Genomic DNA, 17,065 nt, shown 5'->3' with positions numbered 1-17,065 from the left:
GCCGTTTCGCTCCTAATTGAGTCTTGCGGAGAAGGCGTGTGCGTTGCGTGCGTCGTTACGAGACACAGCGACTGGTACCTATACAAAATGTAGGTCTTGGGCCAGCCGGTGACCCTGAGGTCAGGTCAAGTGTCCCAAAGTAGAGGTTTGGTTTCTGGTAAACAACTTAGCTACAAATGGTTCTGACAGGATCGCGGTTGTGGCACCATCGTGCTTGTCGTAGCCAGGCGCGTCGAATAATCTACTCATGTTTATAAATAGGCATCACTCGCCACCGCACCGCCTCGGAAACCAAGAGTCGTCCCTATCGAAGAGGTCTGGTCTGACCCTGCAACCGAGCTGCGCTGCTTAAAGCATGAAACAAGGAAAGTGGTCGCCCTTTGTCCTTCCCAGCAGCTATCTCCTATAATCTCACCCGAAAACCAATCAATGAATCTCATCTGCCGTTGTTCATTTGTTGGTGTCCGCCGCGCGGGAACAAGGGCGGAGTCATCACTCCACCGACCGGTGGGTGTGGCCTCACTCGGCGGGCCAGAGGGCAGCACCGTACGCTCGGCGACGCCCGCCGACCGCGCGCGCCGCGTAGAGGTCATCTGAAGGACACCGCCCGGCGCGGCGGCGGCGGCGGCGGCGCGGGACGGAGGGCTGGCAGACGGGAGCGCCTCCTGGGAGCCTGCCAGGCGGCGGAGCGACGGCCGACGGGCCGCGATCGATGCAGGCCCGCTCCGCGCAGAGGGTGCCTCGGGGCGCGCGCACTGCATACCTACCGCAGCTGCGCGGGCAAAACGTCTCCCGACTTTACTGCAGGTAGGTGTAAGGTAGGTATTTGTTGTATCCAAGGGCGATTATGCATTGACGCTGGGCGACCGGCGAACCGTGCTGCTGTTATTTGTAAATCGACGCATCGCCCATTACATCACTGCATACAACACTCGAAGCTATAAACATTAAATTTCGTCGTGGAATAAGTCTTAGGTAATGCATGACGTATGATATAAATAAATGGAACGTTGCTGTCCTTATAAGCCAGAAGCAGCTCCAAACTCCCTTGCACTTCTAATGTCTGCGCAAAGCAGCCATGATCAAGCCGTAAATCAAGCTCCCACCTCGCTCGACTTATTAACCCGCGCCCCGCTGGGGGGGGGGGCAGAATCTGCCCCCCTCCCGTTTTTCGCCAATAACTTCTAAACGCGTTACGCCAGCGACGTCAAACTTTCAGTACCTTATCATACATCAAGTTGACACGTTCCCTGAAAATTTAAGTGAAATCCGTCGGAAAATTTTGGAGAAATTGACGTTTTAGTGACGTCATGTTCGCCATTTTCGCCTCAAAAACGGCAAAATTTCAAACGCCGCTAACATCTTTATTTTTAAAGGAATCAAGACGTAACAAAAAAGGTTATACGTGATTCTACTTTGTCTATCAAATGGCTATCTTGGTTTTTTGAAAATTTTGGATTTTGTCCAATTTTTTTTTTTCAAAAAAACTGACTTTTGGGAAAATATTTATAAAATCCAAAATTTTGAGTTTATCGAAAAAAATGGAATATATGTCAAAGAAGTGGTCTATGTGCACCTACATACCAATTTTTAGAAGAATCGGTTCAAAAATGTGGGAGTTATTCAAAATTTTATGACGTCACGACACACAAATTTTTTGAAAAATGATTTTTTGGAAGTTCTAGACCTCGTACGGAAACAAAAATAGCACCATTCGATTCGCCGTGAAAAACTGCATCGGATAGACACCTTTTTAGGCCTTAACAACCAACTTCAAAATTTGACCTCACTTGACCTGACCTTGACCTGACCTCGACCTGAAATTCATCCAGAGGTGGTCCATATCACTTATTGAGTGTGCCCAGCCCCCACCAAATCTTCATCTGGCATCGGCATTTTGCTACTGATGACGCCAGTCCTAGCAACCGAGCGTCCCTGGCAACCGAAAGTGAAGACGTTGCACCTTCAACAAACGATCGTCAGCTAACTTCGTCAGCAACAAAGAAATGAAATTTATGAATGTTATGTTGTGAAAATAACTTGTGATATTGATTAAATCCTGATAAAGTCCATACTTATTAAGGCTTACGATACATCAAATTCGTAACGTGTGCAAAAATGTCTGACCCCAGGTCACTTATGGTCAGGTCACCAGCCACCAGGCAAAGTGAAGTGACCATGAATCTAAAAACTTTGTGATTCAGTCATTCCTACATTTAACATTCCAGTAGCTTGAAACTCAGGGTAGGTATTGCATGGGGGAATCAGTACCAACAATTTGTTTCTCTCAGAATTTGGATATCGGTGACTAAAGAGAGAGAGAGAGAGAGAGAGAAAGAGATTTCTGTATTTACAGACTCATGGTCCATTAGATGAGACTATACAACTATAAATGTAGAGTGGCGTGCCACGCTTTCCTCACAGAGGACATATGCACCAAGTCACTATTGTACAATCCCGACACAATTCGATTTTCAGTCTTGTCGAGGCGTGACATGAAGCCAAACACAGCTTTTCTATGCATGACATTAAAGTTATCAATTTGTTCGCTAACAAACATTTGAGAAGCACTGCAAAAACGAGCATAGCCAAAAAACATCCTGGCAGCATTGTTGAAACATACAATAAATTTACGCAACACTGATACACGAAAAGAATGCCACAAATGAACCCCATACACATTAGCACAATATGTACGGTACAAGTGCTTTTTGACAGGAAGCGAACACACAGCAAACTTCCTTATAAGCGAGTTTGCTCTACAGCATAATAGGCGGTACTGATGCTGGAGCTCTAAATCATCCACTTTACCAGAATTAGACAGCAGATAACCGAGATATTTATAACTATCAACATAATCTAACACCTTTCCACACAACATGATCTCAGGCAGCACCATGTGTCGAAGAAACGTCGGAAGGATAGCCATGCAAACAGTCTTACGAGTGTTAAATATAATGTCATGGCAATTAGCAAAATCAGCACACAAATCAAGTAATTTTTGCAATCCCTGTGGAGTTGGTGAAAGTAACACCATGTCATCGGCATAGCACAGATGGTTGACACTGCCTAAATAATGACATCCCACCCTACTCTGGTCCAAAATCATCGAAAGATCATCAATATATACATTAAACAAATAAGGTGATAATATTCCACCCTGCCTAACACCATTCGTTACATGAAAGCCTTCAGTCAGGTGATTTCCCCAAAGCACATGAAACTTTTGAGACTCATACCACATTGAAAGCAACCGCACGATATCCACATTCACCCCTCTGCGAATCAGTTTTTCAAACAACGTCCAGTGATTGACCCGGTCAAACGCTTTTCTAGCATCTATGAAGCATACAAACACCGAACTTCTATTGCGTAGATAATAGTCTACTACCTCTTTTAGTGCATACACAGCCATATCTGTAGAATGTCCCTCTTTGAATCCGAATTGATGATCACTTGTAGTAAGACTTAATTTGCACCGGTTTAAAATAGCTCTTTCAAGGATTTTTGAGCTAACCGTAGCTAAAGCCACAGGTCGGTAATTATCCTTGGAAGAGATGTCACCATTCTTATCCTTGACAATCGGACACAGTACCACCCTAGTCAGAGAAGAAGGCAAGACATTGTGGCTCAGCATCATAGAGAAACACATGGCTAAATGAACAGCGCATGGTACACCAGCACTTTTATAATGCTCCGCATAAAGCTCGTCGCAGTCAGGCGAACGCCCAGAGGATAGTTCAGCAATGGCCGAAGCAATCTCATGTACCGAAAAAGGATCAGCAGAATTACCAGAGGCATTGAGATGGTGAAGCACTGCATCCCTAGCATTGTCATTTTTTACGCTGTTCAAAATTTCTGAAAAATGACCCTTCCACATTTCAGCGACATTATCCGCTCCATTTACTCCACCCACCGATTGAGCTACCGGAGGGTCGCAATTTAACTTACGAACCTCCTTCCAAAACGCAGACAAATCCCGTGGGCTGTTAACAAACTTATCAGCCAATGCCTTAGCTCGAAGCGCATTCTCATTTTTCAAGCAGTAACGCAATGCATACTTGAATTGGGCTTTCGCAATACGCATCTGGGCATGTATATACCCATCCCTAGGCTTGCCTACACTGAAAAAAATAATGACACCTAAAAGGGGTGTTTTTTGAAGCGTACCAAAAACGCGCAGTTTTCTGGAGTCCGATTACACCCGGAATCAGACACTTTCTAGGGTATTATGACACTGGTTGAGGGTGTATTTTTACACCGTACGTCGTCAAATGATTCCCGGAATCATACGCCTTATGGAATAAAAATACACCCCAAATCAGAGTCATAATACTCTAGGAAGTGTCTGAAGTGTCTGATTCCGGGTGTAATCTGACTCCTGGAAACTGCGCGTTTTTGGTACGCTTCAAAAAACACCCCTTTTAGGTGTCCCTTCAGGGAGTAATCGGATCTTGAGGGTGTATTTTGATCCCACACGGTGTATGATTCCGGGAATCATTTGACGACATGTGGTATAAAATACACCCCAAATCAGAGTCATAATACTCTAGGAAGTGTCTGAAGTGTCTGATTCCGGGTGTAATCTGACTCCTGGAAACTGCGCGTTTTTGGTACGCTTCAAAAAACACCCCTTTTAGGTGTCACTTCAGGGAGTAATCGGATCTTGAGGGTGTATTTTGATCCCACACGGTGTATGATTCCGGGAATCATTTGACGACATGTGGTATAAAATACACCCCAAATCAGAGTCATAATACTCTAGGAAGTGTCTGATTCCGGGTGTAATCTGACTCCTGCAGGTGTCACCTCAACGGTGTCAAATGACTCTTGGGATGGTTTTTCTATACCGGCTCAGAGCGTGTTCCTGTTAGCGTCATACATCAGCTCAGAAAAACAGGTCACCCATGGGCCCTTATCTTGAGACCAATAGTATGGTACAACTAACCAACATACCCATGGGTATGTTCTGCTTCTGAAGCTTATAGGAACGATTAGCCAGACTGCAACGAGACATTAAATGTAGCTTACATGTGTCTTCACCCTTGCAGCTACAATTTTATCTATTGACGATGACGTCTTCTTTTCAATCAGTCTTTATACCAGATATTGTCAAATGATTCTCGGAATCATACACCTTATGGGATCAAAATACACTGTCCAACAGAGTCATAATTGCAGTTGTTAACCACGTGACACAAATTAACAATACATGCATGTCATTCTTTATTTTATATGCAAAAATAAATTCCAAAACATTTGGGCACGAAATGTATGGCAAAATCTAATGAAAACTTATCGTAAGGCTCATGGGTCCGTGACTTCATTCACCGTAAGGAATTACTCACATTTCAACAATGTTCCATCAACCGGTGATTATTGCTACTTAGGTAGAGTTATTCTGCAGCTTAATGACATAAAAACTTACCTCCGTCTCCATGGTGCGTTGCTATCTTGTCCTACTTCAAAATTTCGCCGAGTGCAGCGCCTCGTTATTTAAATACGCATGTTGAGCAACTACAAATAAAATCAGTTTATCGTTAAAGCACTATCACTTGAAGTAAATCTACACTTTAAACAACGTTTGGCGACATTACAAGCGCGTTAATTCAAATAAGTTCCTCTCCCCGCTCACACCACACGCACCCACGTGGGCACACTTCCGGCAACTGAAGTCAACGGCTTTCCTAACGGTTTTCCTGCAAGGTCGAGCTATTTCATCTTCGTGGCGGACCGGCATGGCTAGAACACAAATGACGTCACACGACAATGCAGCTTGCTGATTGGCCGGGCATTGACTCAAACCACTGGACCTGAGCTGTGGTTCGCACCAGGGTTACAGAGTCAGAGTCAGAGTCGGGTGGAGTTGACAGTTGTGGCCGGAGTCAGAGTCGGAGTCGACTTTGGAAGCCGGAGCTGGAGTCGGAGTCTGGGTCACCGAAAATAAATTGATACCGCAGCGTATCCGGACAAATCTTTGCATGGCATTTCTTCGTCGCGCAATTCTTCGTCCGCAAAACTTCGTCCGCGCATTTCTTCGTCCGCGCATTTCTTCGTCTCCGCCTTTCTTCGTCCTGCATTTCTTCGTCTCGTATTTCTTCGTCCGAGCATTTCTTCGTCTCCGCCTTTCTTCGTCTTGCATTTCTTCGTCTCGCATTTCTTCGTCCGCGCATTTCTTTGTCTCGCATTTCTTCGTCTCGCACTTCTTCGTCTCGCATTTCTTCGTCTCGCATTTCTTCGTCTCGCATTTCTTCGTCTCGCATTTCTTCGTCTCGCATTTCTTCGTTTCGCATTTCTTCGTCTCGCATGTCTTCGTCTTGCATGTCTTCGTCTTGCATGTCTTCGTCTCGCATTTCTTCGTCTCGCATTTCTTCGTCTCGCATTTCTTCGTCTCGCATTTCTTCGTCTCCGTATTTTTTCGTCTCGCATTTCTTCGTCCGCACATTTCTTCGTCCCCGCATTTCTTCGTCTCGCATTTGTTCCGCAAATCTTCGTCCGCAAATTGACAGTGCAGCCTACTGATTGGGCTATTGCCTATTTCATCTTCGTAGCGGACCAGCCATGGCTAGCTCACACATGACGTCACTCGGGGCATTGATTCAAATCACTGAACCTACACCAGGGGCAGGGTTACGGAATCAGAGTCGGAGTCCGTTGGAGTCGACAGTTCTGGCCGTAGTCGGAGTCGGTTGGAAACGACAGTTCTGGCCGTAGTCGGAGTCGGAGTCGATATTGGAAGCCGGAGCTGGATTCGGAGTCTGATTCACCGAAAATCTCTTGACTCTGCAGTGTTGGTTCATATAGGAACCAACACTGCAGAGTCAAGAGATGGTGGTATACCACCAGTGACGTCAAAACAATTTCTGTAATACTTTAGTGTTTTTTGATACTATCATGTGGAGTTTTTGAACCATATGGGTGTCATTTCACTCAGTTGAGCGTTTTCGTAATCCGTGACTCGCTTATTAGCTGTAATTTGACCCTCAGTGGTGCCATAATATTCCGGTGTCATTTGAACCCAATGGGGCTCAAATGACACCGGAATATTATGACACTACCGAGGGTCAAATTACACTCAATAAGTCATTTGAACGGAATATTATGACACCACTGAGGATCAAATTACACCTAATAAGGGAGTCACGGATTGCGAAAACGCTCAACTGTGTAAAATGACACCAATATGATATAAAAACTCCTCATGATAGCGTCAAAAAACGCTTAGATGTGTTATTTTACACTGACACCGTGCAGGATCTTTTGACACGACACCTAAAATGGGAGTCAAAATTTTGGGAGTCAAATGACCCTTGAGTATGTGATTCTGACCGAGATCAATTTACACTAAAAAACGGTGTATGGACACTGTTTTTCAGAATCGGATTACACCATGGGTGTCAGTTGATTCCCAAATAGGGGATCGTGATTCCCGGGGGGAGTAATTATTTTTCTCCGTGTAGTAAAGCCCACAGTGAGTACAAGTCTCCATAAAGCTTATGTTTCTCATCAACGAATTCTGACCACCCTGGTATGACCTTTTGCTTAGAGCTGTGCTTTTTACTCGCAATATGACGACGAGAAGCATCACGAACACAACCAATTATAGACTCATAATAATCGCAGATGGCTTCATTATGCAGATGACAGTCACGAGAACTACATCGCAAAGCATCCAGTGGAACAGTGATCATAGATAGGGAATCCTCAACCGCTTTATAATAACTGGAAATATCTCCATCAGCCATAGAGCTCCAGTCAACAAACCATCTAACATCTCCTTCCTTATTCGTGTTTACATCTGCAAACCCACATGACCGACCAGGATCAAATTGAAGTATGATCGGAAAGTGATCAGAGGATGCTATTGTCGAATCAATGCTAACACCACATAATAGTGAATAAAACCCATCTGTACATACAATGTGATCAATCCAAGATTCTCCGCTACTGCCATCATTAACATGTGTAACTGAGTCGTGGGGTAAAAGTAAGTTATCAGCAATCTTCAAATTAGCCCCCTGGCAGAACGAATGAAGCTCATTGCCAAACTCTGACTGCTTTTTGACGTCAGCGTTGAAGTCACCTATGATGCACACATTAGGAGAGTCATAGTCATCAATAATCGATTTCAGCTTTGAGAGGTAGTGTACATACCTATCAAAGTTTTGCCTGTTATTATAGGGTAAGTATACACCCAAAAATAAGAACTTAACATCATGGATAATATATTCTAGTCCAATTATTCGATCATCATCGAAAGATAGGGGTTTGACAAGTGAAGCCAAGGAATTTCGCCATAGCACAGCCACACCCCCATAGGGTCTACCAACAATCAATCCCTCAGAAGGATCAATGGAGGAAACACCATACGATACGAAGTCAACATGAATGTTGTTAATCAAGGGAAGATCAGAAGGAAATAGCCAATGTTCTTGAAGGAATACAATATCTGAACTATTACAAAGCTTCACAATGCCTCCAGTATTACGCTTGAGTGATTTACAATTATATGAACTGACCCGGATCATTGACTAAAATAAATAAGACAGCCAACATCTAAATAATTCACCATCTGTACTTAGCAGCCCCAGCCTAAGGAGAAGATTTTACCGTCGCAGATGATTCATCGCCAGGTGACTGCCGCTTCGCGAAAAAGCGACGAACCACAAGACCTTGGGCCCATATCTCTGGATTAAAAACATCATCGCAAGACGGGTTTACAATATCCAGATGATAAGACTCATATGAATCGTAGCGAGTCTTTAAGCTTTTCAGCGATCACATCATCAGCGCCGGTCTGGTCCTTCACATACCTTTTCACCGCCTCCTCACCAGTGCCAGGAGGCAGACGGGACATGAAGACGGAGCGGCGCTTGACTGCGGTCACGGCTTTGATCGGTCCAGTCTTCCCAGAGCCGATCACCACTTTGCTGGCTGTCGGCCTCACCTGCGGAGCACCTGTCGGTGCTGGCCGAGCACTCCGCTCAGCATCCGCAGACATCTTCGGAGCCATTGTTTTCGCTCGCCTCCGTCGCTCCACAAGCGTCCACTCCGTGACGTCAGGATTGGCAACGGCATCCCGCACGACATCTGAGTAGGTGGGGCCAGGTGCAGTTCCGTGGCCGCGATCACCACTAGCAACAGATTCTCTAGGAGACGCAGAGGACGCATCTGACTCACCAGTCAGTGTGGTGGTTTCCTTCGAAGTGCCGTTGGGATTAAAGCGCAGGCTTTCTTCGACTCGTTTCGACGTTTCAGCGGTCACAATCGCCATGTCGTGAACCAGCTGCTTCAGGTCAGCGATTTCAACATCCTGCTGTTGCTGCTTCCTCAGCAGCGAGCTAACATCGATGCAGTCGATGGAGATCGGGGGCAGCTTCGACAGGTCAAATGCCACGAACATGGGAAGCTTGCTCCGGTCACACTGGATCAGCATCTTCACAATATCATCAAGATCATGCTTCTTTTTATTCTGTCCACGCCAGTGGCGGATCCAGGGGGGGGGCTGCGGGGGCTGGCAGCCCCCACCCAAGGAAAACTGGCGCCACTGCGCCGAAGGCGCAGTGGCGCCAATTTTCAATTCGCAACTCATCGGAATGCCGCATACTAGGACTAGGATGCAAAAATCAGTCGAATAACGTCGTTTCAGTACGCTCCGCACCGATATTTCCAATCGTGTGGTGTCACTGTACATACTGATCCTGGGCGCCTCTTGTCAGGGCCACTGGGCGCCAATATTTCAGCGCCAATACGATGCGACTATGGCGCCCATCCGGGGCGTGGCGCCCAATTATGACCTGCAGCCCCTCCCCAGTGAAAATCCTGGATCCGCCACTGGTCCACGCTTAGGGCCAGCCTTGATCCCATCATCAACATGAGAGCACAAAAGATTTTTCGCGTTGTCCACTTCATTGTCAGAAAAAGATTCAGTCACTAGTCTTGTCAAAGTATCCGTTGGGACACTATAAATCTTCGATAACATATAGCATAGAAGCTCGTTGATAATTAAGGTCATGTTGATGACCTTGCTGCGAAGTAGGGCACGGCTGGGGCACGGCCCGTTCAGACTGGAATTAAGCGAATAACTTGGCAAATAATGTATGATATGACAGCAATTTGCGGCCTTAGGGTAATTAGCACCCTAAAAAATTGTAAATGTCAAAACTCCACTTATTAATCGTTTAAAACCCTTTAAATAACAGGATTATATCAGAGCAAAACATTTTTGCTACATTCACGACCAAAGCACGTGAGATCTCTCACGTGCTTGATCTCAAAGATCAGGTCAATTTTGTGACCTCTCCATTATGCGTAAATCAAAGGGAACAAATTGAAATGCTTTTCTTTTGGCTTAAAACACCCTCAAACATCAAGGAACACAGGTGAACATGAAGACACTGAACCAAAAATGCTTCCTATGACCCGTTTATGCCCCTGAGGTCATATCAGGTCATGATACGTCTCCAACATTTTTTGACAATACATAACTTAAGATAGAAATATGCTAGAGAGCTGAAATGACCATTAATGTGTTCAGCTCAGCAATACAAATCGAATGGCATCCAACATGACCTTTTCTGTGACCTTGACCCGAGGTCAAATTCTTAACCCACGCGCTTATAGGGGGGAGGGGGGGGGGGTCGACCGGACCCGCGAATACCTAACTCGCGTAAAAAGTCGCCGATCGCGACAAAACTTTCAGTACCCTCGATGTAATTAATTTTAAATCTATCCTGAAAATCATGACCCTGGCCAAATTGACATTTGACTTGTAACCTATTCCTCGAGACCATGTTTGGCCGGAATCGCGATTCTGCGTATGTCAGCTAGTATCCGCGCGATTGCAGTGTTTTTGTGGTTTCAAACATTTAAACATGTGGAATGATATTGGTCCCATGCATTATTGTGGGTGTCAAGGTCCCCTGAGGGTCAGGTCAGGTTATTGACCTTTGATGACCTCGGTTCACTTTTTCGAGTTTTACATGTTTCGGCTAGTTTTTGAAGCTGATTTCGAATTTAGCAGTTCTTTCAACAGCTTCGAAGTAGTTTTGGTGCCTTCGTAACATGTAACGAAGCTGTCAGTGGCGGTTGACACCTACAATGAATACCCGGCTGGACCCCTGCTGGGTGACCTTCACCTGACCTGACTTGACCTGGCCTAAATGCATGAAGACATCATCTGTGATCAAAACTAACATGATATTCGTGATCAGCACCGCGAAAAACCTCTTAGCAACCACACTTTACGACGTTCTAACAGGTCCCGATTTCCCGACTTTTGGGTCATTGACCTGACCTGACATGTCAACCGATGAGCTAGGACCTTAAAATTGGGTATCATCGGCTTGCTCTCGTCACGGGCAACACGCTCTTTTTTATGCGAAGCTCTAGCTCAATCAGTGGCCAAACGGCGAGGGTTTAATTGACCTTTTCCGGTCAATTTTATCTGACCTTCACCACGTTGCCTCAAATTCGGAATTTTAGGGCATACTTCTGATGCGCCTCGGTAAAACTTTTCCAACGCCACCTGGCACGTGTCGCTACGATGCTTAGCCTCGGAAATATAAATATATCGTTCCGCACGTATGCGTAGCATGAAGTGTAATATCAAAAGGTTTTCACGTGCGAAGCATGTGGACCGTGCACCTCAGCACACCTATTCGTACAACGCCTTCAAGCGCTTGTCCATGTTGTGCCATTGTGCCGAGTTTTAGGTGCTTGGGTCAAAGTTTTCGGACGTCGGAGAATGCCTCATCAAAACATGTTTTTCGTCCCGAGCATGTGCAATATGTATCTCTCGGTGCCGATTATTCCATATGTCAGTGGTTTGGTACCGGGACATGTGACCTACAAATTTGGCACCTGGACCTCCCTTGGATTGGCTTAAAGCGTAGATAAAAGGTTTTTGTTCTCAATGTGTTTGTCGGCAAGTCATACGCGCCACGTGACAGCGAGTTACCCGGGACCTATACCATCACCTGCCTCCAGAAATGGCACGTCAAACGGCACCACCATCACCTCGATCCGAACATCCATTTAAAAATAATTACAAATTTATTTGCTTTACAACGTTTCACAGCACAGATTTTTGGCGCCGCTTTGTCGTCGCCACTATCTTCCATGGGAGGTCCCTTCGAATTGCCAGTCCAGTTTATTTATACGTCTATGAATTTGTACCAAATTATCTGATTTAGTAGTATCGTAAAACATTTATTTTTCTTTTTATATCATCTGTTCCCAATTGAAAACAAGTCCATGGTGTCTTACTTTACATTTCCAACAATTATTTTCACAAAATCAGATACTTGGCAATGAATTGCCCTCCCTTCAAATTTAGTTTCAACTAGGCCTGTCTAGTGGGATACTAGAAAAAATATTCCAAGCACCAGTGACGTCACAATTTGTCCAACCTTATGTTCTAGTAATCTTGAGTGTGCCTATTGAATTCCATGAGTAAAATGACCCATAAGACATGTGTCGCACATGCCCTTTTCTATATTTTGTTTTTGGTGACCTGACCTGACCTGACCTGACCTGACCTGACCTTGACCTTGACCTTTGAATGACATTGTGTGCAACGAATATTGTCTTGGTAGTCTAAGAACACGTTTTGGGCAATCAGTCTCAGTCCATTCTTCGGCAACTACGGTGCAAGGCCGATACTGTAGAAACTTGCATTTTGTACCCTTGACCTGACCTTGACCCGACCTCTGACCTACTTAAGCAAGAAAATTTGGGCTCTTAAGATCCGCCTTGTTGAGAGCTTTCGATTGCCGTTTTCCCCGTCTTTCTACGACCATCGGTTCGGAAGTTAGACAGGGGGGGGCAGAATCTGCCCCCCCCCCAGCAGGGCGCGTATGGCTGAATAGCCCAGCGGGGCGCGGGTTAAGTTGAAACACTGTGTACGGCCCTCCAGGTATTAAGTGGTTGGTTGCCAACATCACAATAAGCGATCTGCATTGGTGAATATGTCTAAAGGCCGTGTTACACTGCCGAATTTTGGCCACGACCCTGTCGCCGAATCACGTCGTGTAGGAAATCGGCGAACAGTTCACCGACAGAGGCGAACAGTTCGCCGACAGAGCCCGATTTGCAGACAACGGTTGGGGGCCCCCCTAATCGTGCGCGGGTCGAAGCTGATCCATGATTCGGCGAACATCGCGAATGAATGGCGAATCTGTTGCGAATAGTCGGCGATACCTTGGCAACAAGTCGGCGCACGTAGCGACATGTCGGCGGTGACTCGGCGAGTGTTTGGCGATCATGTTCGTTTATTATAAGTTCGGCGAACGGCCACGAAATTTTCATTTTTCATGAAATATTCGTGGCGGTCGTGACGAACCGTTAAAGTCGCGCGGTGGGCACCGACTGGTCTGCGAAATGCCAAGACCGTGGAAGAAAGATCCCGAATCGATCCGCGACATAGGATGACTTGCATATTCGTGCACATTCGTGTACCAAAATTCGGCAGTGTAACAAGCGCTTAATGGCTGTTGAAAACCATTGCCAAAGTGTGTGCACGAACCCTCTTCTCATTGATATTGAGTCATATTACAGATGTGTCTCTGTCATTCAAAGTTATTACACCAAAAGCACATAGGCTAACCAACCACTCTTTTGATGGAGGGCCGTACCTACTCGGAAATAGATAGCAAACAAGATTCGTCATCAAACATACACTGTAAACCAAATTGACAAGTCTTGTGTAATATAACCAATCATCTCTTGGTATGTTTACCAACTGATACTTTTCAAACAAGCCGTTTTCTGGTGCATTGCTTGTCAGGTGACAACTACGAGTCAATAGTTACTATGCGCACCAACTTCTCAGTATCCAGACCAACTCTACATTTGTTTCAACGTTTGTTTCTTAACCAGTTTTGGAAACTTGTTGCCGCATGGTTATTTAACCGGCGCCTAACTTGTACTGGTCAGCTGGTCAGCATACACATGGTCAGCTGCGCCCGTGACGTCAGACTTGGCGGACCAATCAGCGGTCGCCGTCCGGCCCCGGCGCGGCGGTTTCAAACCGTTCAAACCAGCAGTTGTCGCGCGGCCGCCGTGCAGCATGGATCAGCGACGAGGGCTGTTCCAGCATTTGTGCAGTAAAAAGTGAAATCTGTGAACTGTGGTGTTCGTGCTGTGAGTGAGGCCCACTCTGGCCTGCGGGACGCACTAATCGTGCCTATACCCGCGGTCGAGACGCCTCCCTTCCCCTGCGCGCGCAATGTAAGTGGGCCAGACCTTTGCATGCACATGTGAGCAGATGTTTTGCGGTCGGTGTTTTTTATATATAAATACATTTATTTGCCTTTAATTCAACTCTTTGTATTTTTAACTTAACTGATGGACATTGGACATATATGGGCTGTAAAAGCTAATCTGGTTGGCGATCATGATTTATTCGAATTATCTGCGTGATGGTGCAACTGCCATGATTGTTATGGTCAATGTTCAGGAAATATTCGTCATTCGGGCATGTTATACTTTTGGCTTGATGCGGTGCACAAAACCATGTTCTTCCACATACGCAGCAGTTCTTGCTTCAAAGACTTATATGCTGACGGTGCACGATAGGTATACCTACTGGGTATACCTACCTCATGCATTTACCACATCCATTCGAAAATATGCACTCGGAATTGTCTCCAGTCAATAGTATTAATTACGTGACCGTAATAAATACTAATGATTCCAGAAACTTCCGAATGGATATGGTGTATGCATTCATTGATTATATAACCCATCAGTTTCTTGTCAGCACTGCAAGCCTTTGAGCAATAACTGATGCCAGTCATGGTTTTGTGCACCACTTCCAGCCAAAAAATAACCTGTCCGTATAGAAAATATTTCCTGAATCAGTATCGTGGCAATTGAAAACGAACGCGAATCGTAAGTTCTTAAGGTTATCAACGCAAACAAAGCGATTGTTGACAAGTTCGAACAGAGCGTTAGTACACTTACTTGTTGACAATTTGTAAGCTAGCAATGCCCAGTCAAAGGCTAGTTCATCAACAAACCAGGGGTTGGTGAACCGACAAGGAAACGAATATGCCTATCCAGAAGTTGGTAGGTCCACAAGGCCCAGACTAGTACTCAACAAGGTGACGCCTATGCGAATTGGAACCAAACTTGTAGACAAACTGTTAGTTTGTTGGCCAACAAGCCTGGGGTTGGTGAATCGACAAGGTGACGCCTATGCGAATTGGAACCAAACTTGTAGACAAACTGTTAGTTTGTTGGCCAACAAGCCTGGGGTTGGTGAATCGACAAGGTGACGCCTATGCGAATTGGAACCAAACTTGTAACAAAGAGCCAACTTGTAGATTTGGTTTACAGTGTAGCCTCTGGTACGGATTAGAAAAAATGGATTCGTATCTGATCCCACAGATCTTGGTCTGTCGGCGCGGCGTAATTCTTTTTTCCAACCAAAGGAAGGCGCTATACGGAGAATAACCCATTGCGTCATTGAAAAGTGACTTACACCTCGATCCGGTCAGCTGACTGCGTGGCGTAGTGGTTAGCGCACTCGCCTGATAATCTGATAACTAGGGTTCGAATCCCGCAGCCGGCCGAAATTTTTGGCGCGTTGTAGGTTAGGTTAGGTTGTAGGTTTGTAGGTTGTAGGTTGTAGGTTTGTAGGTTAGGTTGTAGGTTTGTAGGTTAGGTTGTAGGTTTGTAGGTTGTAGGTTAGGTCAGGTTAGGTTAGGTTATGTTAGTTTTTGTTTGGTTTGGTTACAAAGAAGCATCTTCGGGTACAGCGCCTTCCTTTGGTTGGAAAAAAGAAACACGCGTCGGCGCGGCGGCTGGCGGTCGTCGCTCAGCGCTCGGCTCTGAACCAATGTCGTCAGGGATTTACCAGCTCTCTTATTTATCGAGGGATCTTTGAGCATCGAGGGATCCATTTAAAAAAAAAATATTATTCACATATCCAGTATAAAGTGCGCTAACCAGTTTTCTCAGTAATTCAGGCAGTAATTCTCGTGCTGTGTTCAAAAAGATGTTTACCGTAAGGGTCAAGCTAAAAAAAAAACGAACTTAAGTAACTGCATAGAGTTTGCCTCAGATAAAGGTAGATATTCTCACCAAAAGAATTAACAATCGCTGCCATCCATGCCCTTGCCAGTGATGATAGTCTTCAAAAACTCAAGTCTGACGAACTTAGAAAGAACAGAAATCGTTATTTGCCGCATGTGGTCTGCAATGCGTGATCAAACAAGAAATTTGAAAATGGGGTAAAGCGGTCCAGGCGGGCTTGCATTATTCTGCCTAAATGGGGCAAAGTGGACCAAGTGGTTCACGTTACCCCCATGATTTTTAAAATCAGAAACGTGTCTCGTCTTATTCACGGTGAAACTCCGTCACTTTATACCAGGCATAGACAAAAGTCATCAACAGGAAAGTTAGGACCTTTCTACTAGGCCCATTTACTTGGAGATCCATGCGGCACATTAAGCGCAGACTTAGGACATTTCTTAACTACCCCGCTTTACCCCACCTTCCCCTAGTTATTAAAGATATTTCCTCAGAAAAAGGGCACAATTCACACTATAGTATGACGTCACGAAAAACGAATACGTTACAGGTATGCTACTATGCTAGTGACTACGGCCTGACTTATGCAGTTCCCTGCACGAACACAAAACAAACTGACCCCGAGGTCGATTGACTTACAAGTTTTCAATATGGCTTTCAAAATCTAGCAATAAAAACACGTCCGGAAAATCGTAACCATGAATAACAGTGTGACGTGTCTCACGGGCTGGTCAAAGGGCAGGTGGAGCTTATCGGTGCAGTTTATCGCTCGTCTCAAGAGTGTTCAGGTGGTGTGCAAATTCTTCAATACAATTGGTACATGTTGTATCGTAGAATATGATAACAACGGTAGGCACGTGAAGGTCTCTCGTAAATACGATTTTAATCTAAGCAATATATCGGATACATGGGCCTAGGTGAATTCATCGACTTATCCCGCAAAATTACCGAAAAGATCGCCCAACGTGGGGCTCGAACCCACGACCCTGGGATTAAGAGTCCCATGCTGTACCGACTGAGCTAGCCGGGC

At 45.4% G+C, this 17,065-nt stretch overlaps 1 non-coding gene across 1 annotated transcript; it reads right to left on the bottom strand.

The window, feature by feature from the left end:
- Positions 1 to 16,992: 16,992 nt before the first annotated feature.
- Positions 16,993 to 17,065, bottom strand: Trnak-cuu. The gene has a single exon. It is a non-coding gene; the product is annotated as a tRNA-Lys (tRNA).

Source organism: Amphibalanus amphitrite, unplaced genomic scaffold (assembly GCF_019059575.1).
Source record: "Amphibalanus amphitrite isolate SeventyFive unplaced genomic scaffold, NRLGWU_Aamphi_draft 000280F_arrow, whole genome shotgun sequence".
NCBI lineage: Eukaryota > Metazoa > Arthropoda > Thecostraca > Balanomorpha > Balanidae > Amphibalanus > Amphibalanus amphitrite.
Note: the sequence above shows the minus strand (reverse complement) of the source record. Positions and strands in the feature narration are given on the sequence as shown.